Raw genomic sequence first — 22,357 nt, 5'->3', positions numbered from 1 at the left:
CACCCCTACTGCCAGCCTTCGCCTCCACCCCTCTTCTCCCAACAAGTGCAACTTGGTTTCTTACAGTCTTAAGTCTTGGAAGTTCTGGAACAGTGAGCCCTGGAAGCCAGCACTTCCTGCCATCTGAAAAGCGTGGGATTCCAGCTTCCAAATGGCACACGGCATCGTGAGAGATCAGCTTCTGAAATGGAGGGGCTGGGGGTGGGGGTGGGAGTTGGGAGGAGGGGAGAGATGGGAGGCTCCCATAAAGGTGTTGAGCCAGGCTCCCCAGATTAATGTTTTCAGAGCTGAGTCCTCTTTTCTGTTTTCTTTTTTATTCTGTCTTTCTCTCTCTCTCTCTCTCTCTCTCTCTCTCTCTCTCTCTCTCTCTCTCTCTCTCTCTCTCTCTCTCTCTCTCTCTCTCTCCCTCCCTCTCTCCCTCTCTCCCTCTCTCCCTCTCTCCCTCTCCCTCTCTCTCCCCCTTCCTCTCCCTCTCCCTCTCTCTCCCTCTCCCTCCCTCTCCCCCCCATCTCTTTCTCACTCTGTCTTTTTTTCTCTCTCTTTCCCTCTCCCTCCCTCCCTCTCCCTCCCCACCTGCTCCTACAGGAGGAAGTACCAGCACCTGGCATGTTCACTGAAACTCTTCAGGCATAATCCTTTTCCTTTAGCTTTTACCTCTTCTCTCTAGGAGTCCCTTTACTCCCCTGCTCCAGATAATCCTGATGCCAAGAACATTTTCTGCATTTTTTTTGTGCTATGCAGTTATCTTTCTTCTTTCTTAGACCCCATCATTTTCCCAGCTCACACTGACTTGTCTTTCACCTCTTTACTCTACTGTTAGTATGTTGGTCCCTATCAGAGGCCTCCAAATTCACCAGATATGGATACTGGGCTCACTGGTAACTTTAAAATCCCTTCCTTTTGGGTAGCTGACCACCTTGTGCTAAACTTTGTTTTACCTTTTTTTGATTCCATACAGAGCAGATAATCTTCCTATCTCTGTCCGTCTCCCTCCCTACCACCAGTCTGTTCATTTTAAGTCAATTCAGTTGGACAAACATTTATCCAGTGCTTATTATGTTCCAAACACTGGACTAAGCCCTGGGGATATAAAGGCAAAAATGAAACAATCCCTGACCTCAAGAAGCTTACACGATGTTGAGGGAAATGTACCTACAGAGATGTAAACATTAAATATATGTAGTGATTTCAAGAGGGAGAAAGTATTCATAACTAGGGGGAGGGAATCAGAAAAGGCCTTTGTGGAAGGGGCTTTGACAGGAAGCTAAAGGTACTGTGAGTTGGTGAGGGAAAAATGCAGTTGACATAGGACATCGAGGTGCCGTTCCTCCATCATTTTCAAGCAGGATCAATGACATCATGGGGTGAACATCAGGTGAAGAGAACAGCCAATTTTACTGGAAGAGAATAATATGGAGTAAACCTGGAAAGGTTTAGGAGCCAGATTGCAAAAGGCTTTAAATGCCAAGCTAAGGATTTTGGTTTTTTTAATCCAGAATAGGGGAATAGCATGGTTACATCTACATATAGTTAGATCTCAGAAAATACTTTGTGTTCAGATAAGACGTCTAGTGCTGGACACCAAATCAGGAAGACCAGGTAGAATTCCACTTGTGAAATTTACTAGCTGTTTGACCCTGGATTAACCACTTACGGGGCAGCCAGATGGTACAGCAGATAGCGTGCTGGACCTCACATCAGGAAGACTCATCTTCATGAGTTCAAATCTGGTCTCAGGTATGACCCTGGGCAAGTCACTTAAGCTCTTTGAGCAGTGACATTGCTCAACTGTGTCATCTGTTAAGTGAGAAGGCTTAGACAACCTTTGAGATCTCTTCCAGTTCTAAATCTTTTATCATCTGATTTCTCCTCTTCCAACCTCTATTCCAGAGCCTTCCTCCATTTCTTGTGCTTTCAGAACTCCAAGTACCATGAATGAACTCAAAAGCTTTTTGCCTTCCTACTTCCTTTACTTTCCACTTTCTACTGAAGTGCAAACTTTTGGGTGAAACTTATGTTATGTTCAAAGTTCCATAATAATTTCTAAAAGGATATGATTTCTCTTTTTAGGTAGCAATTCTACTTTGAAAAATACAGCATTGACCCTGTGGTTCATCCTCCTGATGAAACATGAATTCACTATTTTTTATGCTCATCATGTCAAACTCTGAGCCGTTAATACTGATCAAAATTATGTATTTTGTTATTCCAGGTCAATATACTCAGACTAATAGATTTGGAGCTAGAAGAACTTAGAGAGATTTCCTAGTCCTTGTATTTCTTCATTTGTTTCAGTCATATCTGACTCTTCCTGACCTTATCAGAGGTTTTCTTGGTAAAGACACTGGAATACTTTGCCATTTTTTCCTCCAGCTCATTTTACAGATGAGGAACTGAGGCAAACATGGTTAAATGACTTGCCCACCGTCACACAGCTATTAAGTGACTGAAGTCAGATTAGAACTCATGAAGATGAGTCTTTCTGACTCCAGGCCTGGCACTCTCTCCACTGTAGCTGCCCTTTCCTGGTCCAAACCTTTTCATTTTACAGATGAGGAAACTGAGACACTCAGAATGCGTTAGTCCAAGGTCACACAGATGATGTCACAGGCAAGATGGTACCTTAGTATTTCTCTAACCAACTGCTTCTCTTTTTACATTTCCCTCATATTGGACATTAAGACCAGTGTTCGGATTAAAGTGTCATTTACATGGTTTATTTGGGTTTTTTCCTTTACTCCCTCAAAAAGTTTTTGAACTTTTAAAAAAGACTTTTCCTTTACTGTCATAAAAGCAATCATGACATTCCTATTGTACTTCTATAGACCCTCTAAAAAGATACTCTCCTAGGGCTTCAGTCCCTTTAAGGCTACGTTGCCCTGGTCATATCAGTTACATTGGAGGAGGGAAAAAATAAAATGATCTCCTGTTCTGAACCTCAGAAATTGCTTTTCCTCTTACATGAATGTGGATGCTGACTTCTGGGAAACTGGTTTTATAATAGAGACTCATCCGGGCTAAATCAGAGTAGCAGAAGCTTATGCAACTGCTGCAAATCCATGAGTTAAAAATGGACTAGTCTTGCAGAGTGAAGAAAGTAATAATATCATTGATGTGAAAATAGAAAGTAAGAAGTTAGTATAACAGCAGTTCAGCCTCTTACCTTCTCTTTGTGCACTAGACAAACTAGGTGCCACTCTCTGGATTCATCCAAAGTGCAAGCTCTCGGAGAAATCAAGCTCTGCTTTTGTAAATTTAACCCTATGCCCCAACTAATATGGGGGTGAAATCCCCTGGCAGAGACATTTCTCTATTGTGTCAGGAAATGTATTTTGTGTTTTTTGAAATCTGTATGTTCAATGTGCTCATAAAAGAACAGATTTTGGATTTTATAAGTGGGTTTTGTTAATTTGCTATTTTTAAAATACTTGTGAGACCTTTGCAGTTGCCATGGTGATGCAATTTCCATAAACATGATTTTTGTGTGGCTTTTTTGCACATTGAATGCTGCAGTTGATATGCAGTGCTGGGAGGGGGGGAGTAGGTGGTGAATTTGGCAGTCACCCTATTGCTGTTCCCCTTAAATTCTGCAGATCCAGTTCCAAGAACTGGAGTGATTGTAAAGATTCAGATTTCTAAAGAATGCAAATTACACGGGAGGTCTCTGGAATCTTGGATTTGGGGAAGGCTCAGGGGATGGATCAAGGTGGCCCAGCCTTCTCCCTTGGTGTCAGCCTGACATAGGTAGTGTGGTTTTTTCACATGAGTTTCAGTGGGAGTGTAGACCTGGTTTGCTATCGGATGGAACTTCCAGACTAGAAGACTCCTCTGACAACTTTCCACCTTCTGCAACTTTAAAAGTTTCGCTGGGTAGAACCTTTGAGGGCTAAGCCCCTGAATGGGGTGACTAATAGTCAGCAGAGGAGCTATGGAGACTCGTTTCACTGGGCAAATTATATGTTGAGCACCATGCTGAACAGCACCTTACCGAACTGGGTGCTTAGGCACCGATGAGGGGTTTGAATCACCCGGAATTATGAATCATAAAGAATTATGAATTACTAGAAAACCACTGTGTTGACTGTTATTATTTAGGTAGTGCTGGAAATGCAGACGGGGCCATCCGGGAGGAGGAGTGTGCCAGACGACCAGTCTACAAGTTTAACCTCCATTTCTTAACTGTCAAACTTGCCACCTTTAGGATGTAGGGGTTTTTTTATGCCTGTGTGTGTGTGTGTGTGTGTGTGCATGTGTGTGTGTTTGTGGGCATTCATGCTCATGATGTAGGCATATCTGAGAATTTTCAAAAGTTAAAAACACAGTTGTTGGTCCCCATGCTGGCTGTGTGCTGTTCTGTGTCTCACCACACAGATACACAGGGAAAAGTTTGCATATGTATCGTTGACAGATGCAGCTGTGGCTAATTGACTTGTGCTTTTGTTACATGTTGTTCAAACACACATACACACACACACACACAATGAGGAGGAAAGAGAGAAAAAGAAGGCATTCTGTCACTGTTAAGTGTTATATAACTGGAGGCAGGGCCAGCCTGGGGCCTGTAGCCCTGCTTCATGCTAGGGAAGGGAGTGCCGAGATATCACTTGCTACCCCTGGAAATATCCCCAACTGGTTTCAAGGAGGTTGTCTGAATCTCAGCTAAGTGAGATTTCTTTAGAAGCTCAGGCCTGCTGATAACTTACAGCAATACCTTGGGACATTCACAGGAGAGCAGGAAGGGGAAGGAAAACTACTTTCAAAATTTAACAGCAGTCAATGAAATGAAATAAAAAATGAATGTTCAAAATGTTGGGCAATCGCCAACCAAAGCCCTAGCCTTTACAAGGCAGAACTAGAACCCAAGCAATTAGGAAGCAATCAGCAAAGAAGATGTTTGTGTTTTTCTCTATTTCAAAGTATGTTTTGAAGTTCTTCCTCTCTTGGTTTTATTTTACTTCTTTCTTTCTTAGGTAAGTACTTCATAAAGCCTTTCTTGATTGCATTCACTAATTAGTGATATTTCTGTCTTATTATTTTAAAATGTAAACTTCTTGAGGTCAGAGAATATTAAGAAAATATTCCCAGTACTTAGTACAGTGGCCAGATCACAGTAGGTACTTAATAAATGCTTTTTAAATTTTTTATTTTATTTTATTTAAAAATTTTAAACTATATCTTTTCTTCTTCCTTTTACACAATAAATATAGTTGTGGTCAGTGTGTGTATAATTGTGGTTCTGTTGATTTCACTCTGGGCACTTTCAAGATAGTTGCTTGAATGAAGGCAGAAGGCAGAATCACCATGTCTGTGCTCTACAAAAAACCTAAAGATAGCACCATATGAAACAGTGATCAAGAATTCCAATTAGCATCTATAGTAGGTGATGTCTTACACCCCAGAACTGCACAAAACATCAGCCAGAAGTCTGGGGCAATAGATCAGGGGGCCCACCTGAAAAGCGAGCAATCACAGTAGCCTCTTAGTATAGCAGAAGCTGGCCAGAGGTAGTTGTAGACTCTTGCAAACCTCTGTCTAGAGGCAGCAAGAGTAGAGGACTCTTCCAAGAAAGCCTCAAGGTGGTTAGAAACCCATAGCATGACCCTTGGAAGCAATAGGAAGAAGAGCTAACAGTATGGTAGGCCTTTACTCATGGGAAAGGCCAGACTGGAACACTCTAGGTTCTTGGATTCCAAATTCTCTAGCATTCTCTCCTAGCCTTGAAAGCCCTGAAGATGTAGTGTTTTGAAATGCAAAGATCCAAGGGAGGCTAACCCCAGGGAAGTAGAGATTGGCACAGGAATACAGATAACTCAGAAAAAGACCAAGAAGAGTCAAGTATTCCATTCAAAAGTGTAGCAGAAGATAGAGCCAGGCTCCAGTAGAAAGACACAATTCAGCAACTAGGGCTACAGAGATAAATAAACAAGAGCAATAGTGATCACTATAAAGATTTATTGGTAGCTCTAAAGTCCACCCCCTCCCCAATCCACTCTAGAAGGTAAGAGTAAGTCCCCAATAACTGTAAGAAGAGACCTAAAGAAAAAAAATGGATCTTCTGTAAGCACATGAATCTTTTATAGGGTATATAAATACCTAGAAGAAATGAAGTTAGAGATGAAAAAAAATGAAATAAGACATTTGGAGAAAAGAATTGGAAGGAGGATAGCTTAGAACAGGAAGTATCCAAGCTTACCAAAGTAATGGACTCCTTGAATTTAGAATAGACGCAAAAGAAATCAATGATTCCAATAAACAATGAGAAATTTTAGAACACAATCAAAAGACTGAAAAAATAGAAGAAAATATAAGGTAGTTGTTTTGTAAAAAACAAAAAAACTGACCTGCAAAAAAGATTAAGAAGAAATCATTGGAGTCATTGAACTCCTTAAAAATCATGATTTCTTTTAAAAGCCTCTATGCCCCATTTCAAAAAATCGTAAGTGAAAACTGTTTAGATCTATTAGTACCAGAGGACAAAGTAAAACTCTGGAGGATTTACTTATCATCTTCTATAAGAAATTCCCCTCTCTCCCTAAGTCCCAATAATATCTAGTCAAAATCAAAACTTTCATGTTCAAGAAAAAAAAATATTGCAAGCAGCCTAAAGAAAAGAGGTCAAGTATCAAGAAACCCATGGTCATGATCACAAAAAACCTGACAGTGTCTATTATAATTGAGAGAATATCTTGAAATACCATATTCTGAAAGGCAAAACATATTGGTGTCATCCAAGAATAACTTTATTAAACTGAGTAAAATTCCACAGGGAAAGATATAGACATTTAATGTAACAGAGGATTTTCCATTATTTCCGGTGAAAAGACCAGAACTGAATAGAAACTTTGAATGCAAACACAACAGTCAAGGGAAATCTAGAAACAAATTTCTTTGAGCATTTGGAAGGGATTCTAAGACACTGCTTACATTCTAAAAGGAAGAAAAATAAGAGTCTCTTTAAATCTTTAATGTCTTCGAAAGTTATTGAGGAAGTTAAACAAGAAAAACAGAAAAAAAGTGGAGTAGATTTATTTAAGAGGGGAAAGAGAAGGGAGGGTAGAAGGAATATACTGGTATAGAAAGGAAGAAAGAGGTGGAACTTGCTATTTTTCATAGTTGTGGTATGTGAGAAGAATATATAAACATGGAAGAAAGGGTAGGAACAGTAGACATCTGGTAAATCTTATTCTTACTGAATCAGATAAAAGCGAACTGAACACATACATGTTTACACACACACACACACACACACACACACACACAGAGTTAGATGTAGAAATATACCAAACTCGACAGAGAAAATGGGAGCAGCTAAGAGGAAAGAAAAACAGACTTCCTAATCATAAAGAGGGGATGAAAGGAAAGAAGAAAAGAAAATAACTGGAAACTAAGGGAGTTCTTGTCAATTGTTGAATGATTGAACGAGTTGTGGTATGTGGATGTAATGAATTATTATTATACCATAAGAAGCATCAAAAAAGGTATTTTCAGAGACTACTGAAAAGGATGAATTGATACAGAGTGAATAGAGCAGAATCAGAAGAATAATTTGTACAATAAGCCATATTGTGAAAACAAATAAAAATAAAACAAAAACCAACTTTGAAAGGCTTAAGAACTCTGATCAAAGCAGTGATTAAATATATCTTCAGAGATGATAAACTATGTTATCCACCTGCTGACAGAAAGTTGCTATACTCAAGATATAGAGAGATACTTAGTCTCCCTCTGGAGACATGATCAAAGCATGGGTTTATTTTGCTTGACTTTGCTTATTTGTTATGAGGATTTTTTCCCTTTTGTTTAAAGGTAGGGGGTGGGGAGGAGTGTATCAGTGGTGACACCAAAAATCACAGAAGAGAACACAAGAACGTTCAGAAGGAAGCAGAAGAAAGGAGGATAGCTTTGAAAGTGACATATTGTAATGAATGTCTAATCCCTACTACTGGGATGGCCGATGCCAGTGGGTCACTTGAGCCTGAGAATTCTGAATTGTAGTATGTTTAAAAACAGTCTGGTACCTGCACTAAGTCTAGTACCAATAGGGTAAGCCTCCAGAAGCAGTGGGTCACCAGGCTGCCTAAGGAAAGGAGAAACTGGCTTAGATTAGAAAAAGAATCAATCATAACTTCTGTGCAGATCAGTAGTGGATAGCTCCTGTACTTCTAATCTTAATGAGATAGAGAGAAATGGGAAGGAGAAAAAAAGAAGGAAAGAAAGAAAGAAAAGAAGGAAGAAGAAAGAAGGAAGGAAAGAAGAAAGAAAAATAAAAAAGGAAGGAAAGAGGAGAGGGAAGGATGAAAGAAGAAATACAGGAAGGAGGGAGGAAGGAGATAGAGGAAGGAAAGGAGAAAGTGAGGGAGGAAAGAAGGAAAAGAGAAAGAAAGAAAAAGAAAGAGGGAGAAGGAAGAAAATAACATTGTATTTATTATGTACTATTAAAAAGAACGAGATTCCTAGTTTCATAAACAGTCCTCTTTATGCATCCTGCTTTGTTTATAGAAAGTTCATTAAGTTTAGAATTTTTAATAACTGAAAAAATTTCATTCTGCATCACCTCATAGAGTCCTTTCCATATTTCCTTGTATGCTTTATATTCACGTTATTTTATGGCCCTATAATATAGTATTGACATTAATATGCCATCATTTACTTAGCTGAGGTAAGGCATTTTATATCAACTTATATATCATAGCTTATATGATAACTTATATGAACTTATATCATCTTAGATTTGAACTATAGTTGCCATCTTTGAAACTCCAAAGACTTTCCTCTAAGAAAGCCCTGGCAAGGGAGCTTTTGGTTAAGGATTGTCCTACTCATTATCTGGCGAGGGAAACTGAAAGACAAATGACATATAATGTGAATTAGCATCAGATCTGCTCTGAAACCTCTCAAGGAGACACATGGGTTTTGAGCATCAGTAGTAGATTGTGTGGGAAGGATGGGAAGGGAGAGAAAGAGGTGATCAGGGCAGTAGAAAAAGAGCTGCTTTTCAAAATCAGAGGACTTGAATTCAGATCCCACTTCTGAAGCTTGCTACTTGTGTGACCTTGGGTGAGTCACTTAACTCCTTGGAAAGGAGTCCTTTCCCCCTTCTGTAAAATGAAAAGGATGTGCTATATGACCTCTGTGGTTTCTCAAGATCTTATAAGCTATTTCCATGTGCTGGTTCTGCCTTGTATTCATTGTATAATTTTTGTAAAATGAGGTTAGACTGGATGAACTCTGAAGGCTCTTTCAGCTTTTTTTTAGTTATTAAATTTAGCTTTTTAATGTCACAGTAATAAAAATATGTTATGCAACAGATATACCACCTTCTTTTTTTTTTTTTAGCATTTTTATTTAAAGTTTTAAGTTCCAAATTCTATTTCTCCCTTCCTCCCCTTCCCTCCCCCCCAGAAGGTAAGCAATCAGATATAGGTTATACATGTGCAATTATATATGACATTTCCATATTAGTCTTTTTGTATAAGAAGACTTGAATAAAAGAAAAAAACTGAAAGAAAGTGAAAAATAGCATGCTCCAGTCTGTATTCAAACAGTATCAGTTCTTTCTCTGGAGGTGGATAGTATGCTTCTTCATGAGTCCTTGGGGATTGTCTTGGATCATTGTATTGCTGAGAAAAGCTAAGTCATTCACAATTCTTCATCAAATAATATTGCTGTTACAGTGTACAATGTTCTCCTGGTTCTCTTCACTTTGCATCAGCTCGTGTAAGTCTTTCCAGGTTTTTCTGAAATTATCCTGCTTGTCTTTTCTTATAGCATATTAATATTCCATTACAATTATATACCACAGCTTATTTAGCCACTCCCCAATCAATGGGCATTCCTTTGATTTCCAATTCTTAGCCATTACAAAAAGAGCTGCTGTAAGTATTTTGGTACAAATAGGTCCTTTCCCCCCTTTTTTTTTTGGATATCTTGGTGGATTGTTTGGAGTATTGTTGGATCAAAGGGTATACAGTTTTACAGTACTTTGGGCATAGTTCTAAATTGCTTTCCAGAATTGGATTACTTCACAATTCTACCAACAGTGCATTAGTGTCCCAGTTTCCCCACATCCTTTCCAACATCCAATATTTTTCATTTTTGTCATGTTAGCCAATCTGATATTTGTGAAGTGGTGCTTTAGAGTTGTTTTAATTTGCATTTCTCCAATCAATTGTGCTTTAGAATATTTTTTTCCTCATGACTATAGATAGCTTTGATTTCTTTGTCTGCAAACTGCCTGTTCCCATCCTTTGACCATTTATCAATTGGGGAATGAGTTGTATTTTTATAAATTTGGCTCAGTTCTCTCTATATTTGAGAAATGAAACCTTTATTAGAGATTAGAATTGTCCTCCCTTCATTTTATTTTCCTTATGATTTTGGTTGCATTGGTTTTGTTTGTGGAAAACCTTTTAAGTTTAATATAATCAAAATGATCTATTTTACATTTTGTAATGCTTGATATATCTTCTTTAGTCCTAAATTCTTCCTTTATCCATAAATCTTGTTTTGGTATGTTATCTCATTATTGTTATTTTCTTTAATGAAATGATCAATTATTTCTATGATTTGTTCTTTGACCCACTTATTTTTTAGGATTAGATTATTTGACTTCCAGTTAATTTTTAATCTCTCTTTCCATTCTCCATTATTGTATGTAATTTTTATTGCCTTATAATCTGAAAAGGATAGACTAAGAGAGATTTCTATGTCCAACTAAATGTATATTATTCTGTCTTTGAGTCAACTTTGATGAGAGTAAGATTTAAGCTTTTCCTACCACCCCTACCATCTTCCCCTCTATTATAATAGCTCTTTCATGCCTGTTTTATGTGACATCATTTACCCCATTCAATCCCCTCACCTTCTTCTTACAGGGCAATTTTCTTTTTTACCTCTTTTTGGGAGGGTATCATCCCATCAAAGTCACCTTATATCCATACCCTCTGTCTATAAAACTCCTTTTAATTGTTCTTATAGTAATAAAATTAAGAGTGACAAATATTATCTTGCCATATAGAAATATAAACAATTTAACCCCATTGAATTTCTTATGTTTTATCTTTCATTTTTTTTTTCATCTTTTTATGTTTCCCTTTCTTCTTATATTTAGTGGTCAATTTATTTAGCTCTGGTGTTTTTATTAGGAGTGCTTGGAAGTCCTCTATTTCATTAAATATCTATTTTTTCACTTAAAGATTATATTCAGTTTTGTCAGGTAGGTGATTCTTGGTTGTATTCATAACTCTTTTGCTTTCTGGTATATCATATTCCAAGCTCTCTGGTTCTTTAATATGGAAACTGCCAGATCTTGTGTAATCCTGAGTGTAGTTGCCTAATATTTGAATTGTTTCTTCTTGGTTGCCTACAGTACTTTTTCCTTGATCTGTGAGCTCTGCAATTTGGCTATGATGATCCTGGAAATTTTCACTTGGGGATCTCTTTCAGATGGTGATCAGTAGATTCTTTCAATTTCTATTTTGCCATGCGGTTTTAATATATGAGGGCAGTTTTCTTTGATAATTTCTTGAAAGATATTGTCCATGATTTTTTTTCATCATGACTTTCAGATAGTCCAATAATTCTTATATCATCCCTCTAGGATCTATTTTCTAGGTCACTTGTTTTTCCAATGAGAAATTTCACATTTCTATTTTTTTTTTACTTTTTTAATTTTGTTTTTCTCATATCTAGGTAGTCATTAGCTTGCACTTGCTCAATTCTAATTTTTAAGGAATTATTTTCTTCAGTGAGCTTTTGTACTTCCTTTTCCATTTAACTGTTTTATTTTTAGGAAGTTATTTTCAGTAAATTTGTGTATATCTTTTCCCATGCTAATGACTCTTTTTTAATGATTCTCTTGCATTCCTCCCATTTCTTTTCCCAATTTTTCTTCTACTTCTCTAATTTGCTTTTAAAGATCCTTTTTAAGCTCTTCAAAGAATTCTTTTTGGGTCTGAGACCAAATTACACTTTTCTTTGAGGTTTTACATGTAGCCATTTTGACACCATTGTCCTCTTAATAAGTTTATGCCTTGATCCTCCCTATCACCCTAGTCACTTTCTATAGTCAAGTTCTTTTTTTCTTCTCCTTTTTCTACCTTTTTGGTGACTCAGTGTTTTTATGTGAGAGTTGGGCTCTGGTCCTGCACTATCCCACAAGCTTTTTGTGCTGGGGCTCAAGGTCTTATCACTGGCTTTTCCTGGGCTTCAGGGCTTAGCTATTTCCTTACCCTGGAGGGTGGGCTATCTTTCTGGCTTGTACTGGGGATGTGGCCTCCTTGTTGCCCTCCCCTGGGTGTGGAGATTAGCTGCTGGCCTGTCCCAGGGGTGGAGCCATTCTGCTGGATTGCTATTGTAACAGAGTCTTTCTGGTGGCTGATCCTGAAGGAGGGATCTTGTTGCTGGTCTGTCTCAGAGGTAGGGCCCCACTGCTAGGTTACTATGGAAACAGGGACTCTTTGCTGACAGGCCCCAGGGTCATGCTGTTGGCTATCCTGAGATGGGGCTTCACTACTGGTCAGTAATGGGGTCAATGCCTTGCTGGTAGCTTGTGCTGGACCTTGCTGCACTGCACAGACTGCTCACTTGCTTAGGAGGCTGCTGCCTTGCAGGAGGATAGGGCCTCCCTCGTGGATTGCCCCAGGTTTGGAGCCTTGTTGCAGGCCACCTGCTGTAAAGCTGGCTGCTGTGGCTGCGGCTGCTGATCTTGAATCTTGCTCCCCTCCCACCCTGTAAGACAGACCTTTCCTGCCAGGCTGGTAAGCTGCTTCCCTGCTCCTAGATCAATTCTGAGGCAGTTTTCTAGTTGTTTGGAAGGAAATTTGGGAGGCTTCAGAGGTTTCCTTTATTACTCTGCCATCTTGGTACTGAAAGTTCTCTCTTCCAGCTTTAAAGCAATGATCTATTCAGTCTACAATATCTGGAGATTTTCATGGTCACATCGATGTATGCTCTCAAAACATTTCCTCTCTCTGGCTTTAGAGATTTTTTTCCTTCCTTCCCCCTTTCCACACTCTCTTCCACCCTCCCTACTCCCCCAACCAGGATAAAAGCAATCATCTCAACTTGCCTCAGAGTGCTGCTCTGAGCACCATTAGTGCATAATAGGAGAGGCTCTTTGCAACAGGAAGTGCCATCTCTCTCTGAAGTATACAGTAAGCATCATTGGAAAAAAAGGGAAACTGCATCGGTTTTCTGTATGGCTGCTAAGGACATTGCTTTCTTGCATTGAAAAAATAAGTCCTCAATAGAGAGCGGTTGCCTGGCCTCTACATACTATAGGCAAGAGCTTAGAAGGAACTGCACACTGATGAAAAAAGCAGGTATTTTTCATTATTGGGTCAGAGATGCAACTTGTTCCCAAATTTCTCAAAATCCAGACGAAGCCTGGTAGGCATCAACTTGAATTCACCTGCCCTTTGCTGATGTGATGGTCTTGGCTTCCCCAGAATTTGTAATCTGAATCTGATGCTGTCTCAGTCCAGGTGGCCCAGAAGCAGCTAGGTGGAAAGGAGGATGGAGTGCTGGGCCTAGAGTCCTGAAGACATGAGTTTAAATCCAGCCTCAAATACCTCCTGGTGATGTGACCCCAAGCAAGTGACTCACTTGACCACTATTTACCTTAGTTTCCTCAACTGTAAAATGATGATAATGATGGCGCTCCTAGGGTTGAAGATTAAATGAGATAGCCTAGTAGTTGGCACATAAGAGATGCTTGAATCTGTGACTGTAAGGCCAAAAAAGGTTAATTAATTAAACTTCACCCTGCTGGGAGATTATCAGAGAGAAACTGAGGCAGTAGGAGAATAATGGTCCTTCTGTTTGTCAGATGCCAATGAAGTTTGTCTTGATGTGACTTACTACCAGTGTGACCTTGGGCAAATCATTTCATCTCTCTGAGCCTCAATTTCCTTATCTTCATCCATTTTTAATCCCCAGAGGGTCTGGCTCTTTCTATGGGTATGGCTGTTTCTGTGGATACATTCTGGGCTTTAGGTTCTAAACGTAAGGAGAGGGATTCACTTTGATTGCCCCAGATGCTACCCCTGGTGCATTGTCAGCTGATTTTCAGTTGGGGCAGGAACAAATAGCTGCTACTAGTATCTTCTCTCCCCTTTCCCTCAACCTCTTCCAGTTGCACATAGTGGAAAGGGATATTTGCTAAATTGAATTAACTCTAATTAGAGGGTAACATGGAAGATGTGCATCAAGAGTAATGTTCCCAACCTTCTAAAGTGTGAAAACTGCTTTTAACATTAAAAAAATATCCAAATCAGAAAATGTCATGTAGGCACTCCTGGTCTCTTGGATGGGTAAGATGATAACGATAGCTAGCATTTACATTGTGTTCTAAGTTTTGCGAAAGCTCTTTACAAATATTATCTCATTTTGTTCTCACAACAACCCTGGGAATGATCATTATTCCCATTTTACAGTTGAAGAAACTGAGGCAAATGTTGCTCTTTTTATAATTTGAATGAATATGTATTTTATTAATAACAGCAGAATTTACATACATTTCAAAAACAGCCATGTTTTTCAAAAACATGTATGCCAGACATAGTGTTTATTCACTCTACAGAAGGTATGTTTTTTCATTTGTGGAAATGCATATAGATATGTGAGCTATTTGTATCAATTCAGGGTCTCCTGGTGGGGGACTGGGACCCACAGTTAGAAACCACTGTATTAGAACATTTATATAACAGGAACTGCTAGAAAACAAAATGAAGCACAAGCTAGATTTCTCTTAAAGCCCATCCAATGGGGGTGGGAGGATGGCTATTTTTGAAAGAACAGAAGGACCTTTTTATAACACCTATAGTATACAATGCCTGGAACATTGCCTTAAGTATAGTGGGCTCTTAATGTGTGATGAATGAATGAACAGATTAGTAGCCCTGAGAGCCCAAAGACAGGGTGACTACTAGGCTATAATGGCTCAGATGGAGATCATCTAGTTCAGGAATTATTCGTTGTGAACTTGAATGGGGGGTGGGGTGGGAACACACCTTTATTTTCATTAACTTCTAACTAAAATTTAGCATTTCCTTCAATTATCTAAGTCTTATTCTGAGCAGTCTAGAGATTTCACTATACCACTAAAGAAGTTGATGAAACGAAATAAAAGGTTAAGAATCACTAATCTTCTTCAACTGCCTCATTTTACAGATAAGGAAATTGAGGCCCAGAGAGATGAAATGATTTGCCCAAGGTCACACTGGTAATAAGTCACATCGAGACAAACTTCATTGGCATTTGACAAACAGAAGGACCATTATTCTCCTACTGCCTCAGTTTCTCTCTGACAAACTCCTAGCAGGGTGAAGTTTAATTAAATAACCTTTTTTGGCCTTACAGTTACAGATTCAAAGTTTAAGGCCATCTGTTACATTCAGGACTGACAGCAAAAAATACCTCATCCTCATTGTTCAAGTCTTTAGGACATGTTCCTGAAAAGGCTTCAGTCTGTTTGTGCAATTGGGCAATTAATTGGATTATGCTGAGAGCTCAGATGTGGCCTCTGGAAGTCCAGCCTTGCATCTGAGCTAAGCCCCAAAAGAAAACACACAATAGAATTTAGTAAGGAGGAATGCGCTGTATGGGGCCATGTGTTTAAAGATACATTTAGGACTTGTTTCTTAGCAACAGGGCTCATCTAAAGCATGCTGGCTCTGTCAGAGCATCAAAAAATGCCCACAATCAGAAAAAAAAATCCATGAAGAGACTGAGGCTGTTTGAGAGTAGTTCCCAGTGCAGGTAGAAATACAGTTTTCATATGTAGAGATATCTGACATGTTTTGTTTTTTTTTAAATACGTTAATTCTTTCCAAATCGGAGGAGAAGCTGTTTTCCTCTTATTTGCTTTCGTTGGATCATAGAATCTACAGTCTAAAGAGTAACATTTTATTACCTGGTCTAACCATCAGGTGGCATTGCTGGCCACTAACATGATCCTATTCAGCAAAAAAGAGAAAATTATGGGGAAATGCCAAGTTCTCTATTGTTTTCAGAGAGTCAGAAACCTTCTATCCCCCAACTCTACCTCTCCTTGACAGTCCAGGCCATTTTGCTAGTCTAAATGATGCAATGGATAGATTTACTCAATCAAAATAGCTCTGAGCCCCTGACTCCTCCATGAACTTCTCCTGTAATTTTTTTTTATTGAGTCCTAGTACTAAGATCTTAGCATGATAGAGTCAACCATACAATCAGACAGACATGGATATTACATACGGCATTTTACTCTTTTTATAAAATCAATAAAAGAAATAAGCAATACATAATAGAACATTTGCCATATAGTTGCATTCTCATAGATTCTGCTGGACCTTCCAGACAGTATATAGGGTGCTCCAAAAGCAGGAGTTCTAGGAAAAACACTGTTCAGCTTATTTAGTGCCTCCTGTGATATAGGAAACTGATATTCATATTGTATCACATAGGACCAGTCATCAGATGAAAGAATTTTGAATCTGGGACTCCAAATCATGGTGGGAGATATGGATTTGGAAGAAGACAAAAATTCCTACAGGTGATGGTTGTTCTTTCATTAGCATATCACTGGCAAGGATCTTTGACTATACCTTGCTGCTCCTCATCATTAGTGCAACAAGGGAAGGATAGGCAACGAGAAGCCAGACATTAGAAGTGTCTGCCACACCTACCATCTTGTTTCCTCTGTCCTCCTATATCCTTGATGTTGTTCCTTCAGTCTGAGTTTCCAGTGGCTAAGAAATAGGTCACATCCCTTCTGTCCCTTCTCTCTGTTGGGCCTTTTGGCCTCATGGGCATGTTCAATTTGAGACATAGAGCTTTAGTCACCTGAATATCATAGCTACCTAATCTTCCTGTTACAGAAAGATAAGAAAGTTGAGACCAAGAGAGATGACTTGACTATAGGGAAGCTGAGGGAAGCCATCCCTTCAAAAAACCCAATTAATAAAAGGTTTTTCCATATTTAGTCTCGCCCTCTTACTTTGATGCCAGACATAGGGCCAGTTGGCCTCAAATGACGTTCTATGGGTTTTTTACTATTAATATTTCAGGATTTTGTTTTATTTGGCTTTTACTAGACATTTCATGTCATCAATTCCTGAGGAAGAAACTTTTCCTATTAGTGCTATTTAGCAGCTGTTCTTCATATTTTAGTCTGTGAGAGTTGCTGTCTTTCATTGAGATGGGAGCATATTGTCTTGCCCCCTGCCCCAGGATCACACAACTAGGATGTATAAATGGTGCTACATGAGCCCAGATCTTTTTTGCTCTTTGGCTTTCTATCCGCTGTGATACACTGCATCTTCATTCATATTTATAGAGTGTTTTTTGATTTGCAAAGGAAGTTATTATTATTGTTTAGTCATGCCCAACTCTTCATGACCCCTTCTGAGGTTTTCTTGGCAAAGATACTAGAGTGGTCTTGGCATTTTCTTCTCTAGCTTATTTTATAGATGAGGAGGCTGAGGTAAACAGGGTTAAATGACTTTCCCAGGGTCATAAAACTAGTAAGTGTCTGAAGCTAGCTTTGAACTCAGGTCCAGCACTCTATCCATTTCACCATCTAGCTACCCCATTACAAAGTAAGCACTATCCTCAAAGCCTTCAAAGACGGCTGTTTAAAATATTGTTATCCCTAACTTACAGATGGGGGTAAACAGAGGGCTCAGAAAGCTTTAAGGATACCGAGCTAAGTAAGTGGTGTAGCCAGAATTTAAACCCAGATTCCCTTACTCTGAATTCAATGGTCTTTCCAATGCACTACCATAATGAAATCAGGTCTTCAGATTCCCAGGGTAGTGGGAATAGCTATTTTCACCACACTTTACCACTTCCTGGATCTCTGAAACAGAGGAGAGAGTCATCTTCCAAGGTGGCCATTAGTGAACAAGAGGCATGGAGGGCATGCTTCCCCTCTCCCTAACAAAAAGAGCACCAATGTCACAAAAGCTGTGCCAAGAAACAGAAAAACCACCTCTTTCCACCCTAGTCCTCTGCTTCTCTGCCCTGCTCTGTGTGGCCTCCTCCAGCTGTTAGATTTGGTTATCCCGTGAAGTCTAGGTTGACCTAGTTCCATATTGTTTACTTTTCTGGATTAAGGCTTAACACTAGAAGAACCAAAATTGAAGGATGAAGATGGAAGCAGCATCAATTGACACAGTATATATTTTTTTAAATCCACAAAGAAAATAGAAATAGTAGGATGAAAAATTTTATTTCAAAGTATGCTATGACTTTCTTCCCACCATGGTGACTTTCTCCCTCAGCCTTGTTAGTTGTCCATCAGCCAATCAATTACCCTAAATTTATCTGCATATGAGGCACTGGGGATAGTTTAAAAAAATTGAGGGAACCTCCCCTTAACAAGCTTGTATTCTATAGGGGAAGACAATATGAATGCATATATATATATATATATATATATATATATATGCACACCAAATGAATAGGTGGTAAATTTAGAGGAAGGAAGCAGTAGCAACATGGGGTGGGAGTGGGGGGTCAGGAATGGCCTTAGTCAGGAAATGACATTTTAACTGATTTTTGATGGAGGTCAAGGATTCCAAGAAGCTGGAAGTGGGAAAGAGAAGGAAAGGGAAAAGCATCTGTATGGTACCCACTATGTTCCAGGCACTGTACTAAGGGCTTTAAAAATGTCTCATTTGATCTTCACAATGATTCTGCAAGTTAGGTGATATTATTATCTCTATTTTATACTTAAGTAAATTGAGGCAAATGGTAACTTGCCCAGGGTCACACAGGTACTAAGTGTCTAAGGCTAGATTTGAACTCATCTTCTTATTTCCAGGATTGGTATCCTATACATCCAGGCTTGCTATCCTATATACTGCACCAACAGCTGGAGTGCATTCCAGGCACAGATTTCAGTTTGTTCAGTTTGGAGACAAATTATAGAACATCTTATTTGAAGAATAACAAGAAGGCTAGTTTGGCTGGACAATAAAGTCCTAATTTACTGCAGTCTATTGACCCCATTCTCTCTGGGCAGAGATTCTCAGCCATTTCTGTGTCATAGACCTCTTTGAAAGTGTACTGAAGCCTATGGACCCCTTCTCAGAAGAATGCAAGATGCAGAGATCAGAAGAGAGGGCATCCTAGTCATGGGGGAAAGCCATAAAAAGCCATGGAATAAGGAGATGGCGCATCATGGTCAAGGAATAGCAAGGATACTGGTATCATTAGATTAGAGAGTACGTAGGTGGGGAATCAAGTTTAAGAAGACTGGAAAAAGTAGGAAGGGGCCTAGTATTAAAGAACTTTAAATGCCAGATAGAGATTTTACATCTGATTCTTGAGGTAATCAAGATTCATTGGAGTTTATTAAATAGATGAATGACATGGTGGGATCTCTGCATATACTGGGGCTCAAGCCCTCCTGCTTAAAACCCTCCTCACTGTTGATGAATGATGACATTTCATGCCTTCCTGGGGCACAGAGTAAGTGAGAATTTAGGTATATAAATCTGAGAATCATTTGCATGGAGATGATATTCAAACTCATGAGAACTAATGAGATTTCAAAGCAGCATAGTAGAGGATGGAGAGAAGGGGCCTCAAAACAAAGCCTTGGGAGACAACCACAATTAGTGGGGACGACTTGGATGAAAATAATCAAAAAGACTGAAAAGGCGTGTTTGGAATGATAAGAAGAAAAACAAGAGAGGGTAGGGTCATAAAAAACCAGAGAGGAGAGAATATCTGGGAGGAGAGGGTGATCAACAGTGTCAAAAGCTGCAAGACGATCCATATCCCGGCCACAGCCCCTGCCCTCGATGTTGCATTTGTCTCAGTAGAGAAATCTCATATCTAGCATGGGCCAGCATACATCACTCCTCCATCTTGAGGACCAGGAGAATTGTGTACATGTCCTGTTCCCTGTAGCCCCTAGCAGCCCTACCCAGATGCTACCCAGGCGGTGGTGCTGATAATCCTCCAGGTATAGCACAAGGTGGCTATTGTCCCCACACAGAGTCAGGACTCTGCAATTTCTGTGATCGTGTCCTCCCTGACCCATTTTCTTGAGGTTTGGAGCAGGGAGCTGCTGAAATAGACTGTTTCCCACAGTGACCAGTGAGATTGTTTCTGAGGGAACTCAAATTGAGTTCTACAGAATATACACAAGTACCAGGCATATGCCTGTACTAGCAGTAGGGTCAAAATTAAGTGAATTCTGAAGCCTAGAAACAAATTACAGGCCTAATGGTGACCTCAGACTCTGAGCTCCTAGGAAACAGGCATGTAGAAAAGAATGGATGTGAACAGACACCCTTAAGACACGTGAATGTGAAATTGAACAAGGTGGTTATGATAATGATGTTCTGAGGATGGTAGGGAACCCAAAACACCTTGGGATCTGATCCACTTGTCCCCTCCCCCCCCCAATTATTCAAGATTTGTGAATAGAGCCCTTGCTAAATTTTGCGTCAATCCTGATTTTCAGTTATAACATTAGGTTCTAGCCCCTACTGCTGTCCCCAGACTAATAGAAAGATGGATAGTAGTACCTAGGAAGCACCCAGCTGAGGAGTAGTCATCAACAATAGGTCGGAGGAGTAAGTCATGTAGCAAGAAGGACAGATAATAGATGGACAGTCCAAATGTTCCTCTGGTGCTGAGAAATATTTTAAAACCTGGAAGAAGGCCTCTGGAATCTTGGGTAGATTTTTTATGAAGTTCTTATGGAAAGACATAGATGTTTTCCCCCAAAGCCAAAATTTTGTTCAGTCATGTCCAACTCTTTGTGACTCCATTTGGGCTTTTCTGGGCAGAGATACTACAGTGATTTGCCATTTCCTTCTCCAGCTCACTTTACAGATGAGGAATTGAGGCAAATAGGGTTAAGTGACTTACCCAAGGTCACACAGATAGTTAAGTAAGGCTCACTTTGAACTCAAAAAGATGAGAATTTTTGACTCCAGGGTCAGTGCTTTATTCACTGTGCCATCTGACTTCCCAAGTAAAAATAGTAAAGTGATTTCCAGCTTGGTTAAAGATACTTTTCACAAACAATTATAGTCATTCAGACAAAACATTAGCTACAATTGGCAGCAATATGCAGTAACTTTCAAGCTCCCCTCCTCCATGGACTACCAAAAAGTCACTATAAAATGCATTGAAGAGTCTTTATTTTATACTTTAAACAGGGAAAGTTTAGAGTGAGGATAGACACTTTCACATTGAGCATATGTTGTTTAACAACTTTTCACGAGCCTACTCTGACTTTGAGGAAATGAAATGAAAACTGCAGAATTCTTAATTGGAAAAGAGCCCCAATATGAAAGAAGTTGCAGCTCTTTGGGGTAGGACATATCAGGGCCAACATTCAAGTCCAGGTTGTCTGAAAAACAGATCACAATGATGGGTCACCATGAGAAGGCATGTATAACAACTACTTCTACTGACATTCATAGAGGGTGTCCCAAAAGTCTTACTTCAACTTAAGCTTCAGTGGCTATTCCAAATACCCTGTGTAGTGCTATAATGCTTGCAAAATGCTTTCCCTACATTTTCTCATTTGACTCAACACAGCTACCCTGTGAGGGAAGCAGTATAGGGAAGGAAGGGGACAAGCCTTTCTTTAGTGCCTACTTTGTGCCAGGCACTGTGCTGAGTGCTTTTTATAAATAAAAATCCAGGCAGATAGGTGCTATTATTATACCCATTCTACAGTTAAGAAAACTGAGACAGTCAGAGGTTAAGTGACTTGCCCAGAGTCACACAGCTATGAAGCATTTGAGGCCAAATTTGAACTTGGTTCTTGCTGACTCAGCAAGTTTAGCAGTAAAGCCTGGCCTTGGTCTCTGGTCAAAGGTCTGTGTCCTGGGTTTCCTCTAAAGTTTAGGAATAGCATTGCTCTCATTTTCCTTCCTTTCTGTCAGCTATTGGAAAGACAGCATATCTGGCAAGCCTCAGGTTGCACAAGTCCCCAAAAATTTCTTTTCATTCAGTAAGTAATGCTCTGAAAAATCCTTCATCCACAGAAGCTCTGCTCAGCCCTGAAATCCTCTTACTGGCTCAGTAAATCAGATACAATTCATCAGAAAATAACAGAAGTGTCTCCTTCTCTCCCTTCTTCCTCCCACTCCCTGGATACAGCAGTATTGATTGTCTGCCTTGCGCTGGATTTCACTAGTTTCTCATTAAAGATTTCCAGATGCCATCTCCTGGGAGCCAGTGGTCCAGGGTATTGCGTGCAGGATGCAGATGAAACCTGTAAGAGGTTAGAAGACAGTATTCCCTGGCCAGGATGGGGTTGGAGGCTATCTTACATCGGCATAGACAGAAAAAAGAGGAGGACTGGGAGTGTGCTCCATGTATGTGAACTCCAAGGTAATTGGAA

At 39.5% G+C, this 22,357-nt stretch overlaps 1 protein-coding gene and 1 long non-coding RNA gene across 2 annotated transcripts in view; one reads left to right on the top strand and one right to left on the bottom strand.

Annotated features, from left to right (window-relative positions):
- Positions 1-22,357, top strand: part of STUM (stum, mechanosensory transduction mediator homolog) — a 109,173-nt gene that overhangs the window by 25,503 nt on the left and 61,313 nt on the right. The window lies entirely within an intron of this gene.
- Positions 20,922-22,357, bottom strand: part of LOC140529200 (uncharacterized) — a 54,696-nt gene continuing 53,260 nt past the window's right edge. The window contains exon 3 of the long non-coding RNA XR_011975451.1: positions 20,922-21,355. This is a non-coding gene — a long non-coding RNA (uncharacterized lncRNA). The remainder of the gene's footprint in view (positions 21,356-22,357) is intronic.

The sequence above is a fragment of the Notamacropus eugenii genome, chromosome 2, assembly GCF_028372415.1.
Source record: "Notamacropus eugenii isolate mMacEug1 chromosome 2, mMacEug1.pri_v2, whole genome shotgun sequence".
NCBI classification, from domain to species: Eukaryota; Metazoa; Chordata; class Mammalia; order Diprotodontia; family Macropodidae; genus Notamacropus; species Notamacropus eugenii.
This window is presented reverse-complemented; position numbering and strand designations above follow the sequence as displayed.